Source organism: Chelonoidis abingdonii, chromosome 2 (assembly GCF_003597395.2).
Source record: "Chelonoidis abingdonii isolate Lonesome George chromosome 2, CheloAbing_2.0, whole genome shotgun sequence".
NCBI lineage: Eukaryota > Metazoa > Chordata > Testudines > Testudinidae > Chelonoidis > Chelonoidis abingdonii.
In genome coordinates this window covers 252,518,066-252,522,188 of record NC_133770.1, presented here as the reverse complement: position 1 = coordinate 252,522,188, position 4,123 = coordinate 252,518,066, and positions in this window count along the sequence as shown.

Below are 4,123 nucleotides of genomic sequence, written 5' to 3'. Positions count from 1 at the left end.
ATTCCTGCAGCAAGAAAACTTCAGTGACCGAGACTTCACAGGAAACTGCCGAGCTTCCAGTTCATACTGCAAATTTGACACCATCAGCTTGGGATTAAGACAAAGACTGTGATGGCTTGCCAACTACAAACCAAGTTATCTTCCTCCCGGTTGGTTTCGACGACCTCAGCTGCTAGAAGAGAGAGGCCTTCATCACTCCCTAGATTGAATAACCTCGTTATCTTCTAGCTGCTTGCATATATACACCTGCCCCGGACATTATCCCACTAACTGCATCTGACAAAGTGGGTATTCACCCACGAAAGCTCATGCTCCAAAATGTCTGTTAGTCTATAAGGTGCCACAAGATTCTTTGCTGCTTTTACAGATCCAGACTAACACGGCTACCTCTCTGATACTTGACACAATGGAGAGAGGTGAACAGCAGACTCCCCAAAGGATCTGTACTGGGACCAGTGTTGTTCAACATATTCATTAATGATCTGGAAAAGGTGGTGAAGAGTGAAGTGGCGCAGTTTGCAGATGTCACAAAATTATTCAGCATAGTTAAGTCCAAAGCTAACTGCAAGTAGTTACAAAGGGATCTCACAAAACTGGATGACTGGGAAACAAAATGGCAGATGAAATTCAACATTAATAAATGCAAAATAATGCACATTGGAAAAAATAATGCTAACTATATGTACACAATTGGCTCTTAGCACACAAGAAAGATCTTTGAATTGCCTTGGATAGTTCTCAGAAAAATTCCACTCAATGCACAGCAGTGTTCAAAAAGGCTAACAGTATGGTAGGAAATATTAGGAAAAGGATAGAAATTATCATAATGCCATTATATAAATCCATGGTGCTCCCACAGCTTGTATACTATTTCCAGTTCTGGTCATCCCATCTCAGAATATACTGGAACTAAAGAAGGTTCAGAGAAGGGCAACAAAGATAATGAAGAGTCTGAGATGGCTTCCATATGAGGTGAGACTAAAAAAATTAGGGCTGGACATCTTAGTAAAGAGACAACAAAGGGGGAATATGACAGTCTATAAAATCATGAATAATGTGGAAAAAGTGCATTGAGAAGTGTTGTTTACACTTTCACACAATACGAAATCAGGGGTCACCTGATTAAATTAGTATGCAGCAAGTTTAATACAAACAAGAGGAAATACTTTTCCACACAGCTTGCAACTAGGCTGTGGAACTCATTGCCATGGGATGTTGTGATGGCCAGAAGTAGAACTAGGACCAAAAAAAATCAGAAATGGATAAGTTCATGAAGATAGGTACATCAATGGCTATTAGCCAAGATGATCAGGGATGCAAACACTACCAGAAGCTGGGAGTGGAAAATGGGTGGAACACTCTATAATTGCCCTGTTCTCTCCACTCCCCACAAAGCTCTGCTAAGGATCATGGTTGGAGACAGGATACTGGGTAAGATGGCCAGGGCCTGACCCAGTATGGCAACTCTTGTGTTCTTATGTAAGGAGAGTTGATCACCAGGACAGCACTGTAAGCATCTTTGGGCACATTCAGCACAGCAGCCCAATTCATGTTCACAGCAGTTATTTAGTGGACTGAAATCGTCGTGATGAATCCTTGCACTACCTGAAGGACTCAAGTGCCACCATCCACTTGCTTGGTATTTACATTCTGAGAACAGAAGAAAATGTAGCAGGTCACAGACAGCAAAGAGTTCTTGCCCCTGCCGAAGTGGAGCTCCAACAGGGACATTACTCAAAGAATAAGGAGAGGTTACTTACCTTTGTACAGTAACTGGAGTTCTTCAAGACGTTTGCCTCGAAGGGTGCTCCACCACCTGCCTTCTTTCCCCTCTGCTCTGGGGTCCTTGTTTTGCAGAGACTTTGCAATAGAGAGAGAACTGAGGGACGTTTGTCTGATGCTGCCCTATATACTCTCACTATGGGGCATGAGGATAGCTAAGGCACAGGTGCAGAAAGCACAAGAACTGCTACCAAAAGTCTACAATCAAAGGCTCATGGGGCACATTCAGACCTGAAGTGGAGCACCTATAGGAACAAGCATCTCGAAGAGCTCCAGTTACTGTGCAGGGTAAGTAACTGCTCCTTCTCATAAAATTATCTGAAAATGAAAACAGACTTTTTTAAACAGTGTTGCCTTTTCTCTCTGCATAGTTCCCTGCTGTGCTCCTGTTTTATATTTTCAATAAGCACTGGCTGTATAGTGAAAGTGACTTATGTTTCATTTTGTGTCACAAGGATTGATACAGCACAGATATACACAGGAAGGAGCAGCTGTGGGAAAAACAGATTTGGCAATGTAGTATACATGCTCCTCATCTGGCTCTGTACTTTCTCATTGACTCTGATAGTATTTGCCCAGGAAAGAGCTGGAATAAAACATAAAATTCAAAATGGGTGCAAATTTCAGCTTCTATCTTTGAATTTCCTGATCCAGTTCCCTCTGAAGTCACTGGAAAGACTTCAATTGAATTCAACAGGAGCTGTCTTAGACTGTATGTTTTTAGGGACAACTTTCTTCATCTCCACCTGGTCAACCCTATTGAAATAATGAGTTGCACATCAGTAATTAAGAGTAAAATATTTTAATATAGTTTTTGTGTTATGGAATTTCCTTGTGTTTTATAAATAGTACAAACAGTTCACAGATCGAGTGTTCCATTGATCAGGATTTGGCTCCTCCATAACCTTTTACTTTGACTATTTCTGGATTGCTGACTGATCTTCCTAGGACACCCCTCATGTGGACAAAGACCATATGAAGCGGGATCAGGGAGAGGAAATCTCCATGAGGATCCCTTTGTGGAGACTGTCTCATTGGACAGTGTATGTTAGAGGCAGGGGATTGTTAAGCTGCAGTACCTACGCCAAAATTTGGCAGATCCCCAGTGATCTGAAGATCAGGGCCATCCATGCAGAAGCCCTATTCCTCCACACTGGCCCAGCACCACCCTCATGCTCACCTGGTTCTCCAGGACTACAGCTGTTAGAAATGTGAACACTCATTTTAAGTGCTTCAGTTTTTAGGTGCCCAATTTCAGACTCCTAAACACTGATTTTTTTCAAAGGAACTGATCACCCACAACTCTAGGTACAGTCAATGGGAAATGAAAGTTCTCAGTATGTCTGAAGATTGGACCCAAAGGTCTCAGCTTTGGCCCACAGATATGGAGACCCCCAAATTAAGGGCCATTTTTGAAAACTGTGGCCTATTCAACCCACTTATAGACTAGCTGGGCAGCCCCATCCCTTGCACTCCCCAGGGCAGACATTGAAATTATAGTCACTTCATCCACACAGTCTGATCCAAAGTCCATGGAAAGGCTTCCTTCGGCATCAGGGGGCTTTTGCTCAGATCCCAGGGACACAGGCTCCCTGTACTTTCTCTCTCCCTCTTGCACATCCACCCAGGGCCTGGCAGAATTTGTCCCTCAGCCTTTCACTGACAATTTCTTACTTTTTGTTTTTCCTTTCACATTCTTCCATTTTCTGTCCATTTCTTTTTGTTGAGTACTTTTACTTACCCTTTGACTATCGGTTTAGCACTCTCTCCCTTGTTGTCTGTCTGAACAGTCCATACAAATGGCATTTACACAGCCCTGTATGTGCAATTGATATTACTCGACAAAGCTGGATTTCCTATTTAAAAAAAAGACATGTCTCAACAAAAAAGTATGTAATTCATTCTTCAAATGACATAACCCTTAGGAAGTCACAGCATTCAGATGTAAGGCTCACATTCTGACCTGGACACACTGACTATTGTTAGCTTCCCCTGAACTTTCACAAGAAAATGTAACTGCTCTTGGTTAGTTTGTTTCATGCTTTTGACATTAATTTCATTGTAAATATTTTGCTTATTGGTCTCATGGCTGAAGTAGTGAATCTGCCTCTAATACAGAGTACAGTACAGTCTCCACTCCACACCCATTCTCCACTCCACACCCAGACATGGTTCAGATGTGGCCTGGTAAACAGATTACCTCCTGTATTCTGAGGAACTGTATCATGCAACCCATATGTCCTTTCTTCTGAGGAGACCACACCACCTTATAAGAAATGATCCACTAGGAAATTGAATTTGGATCCTCTTTTAAGGGTGTTGAGAAACATGATCTGGATTA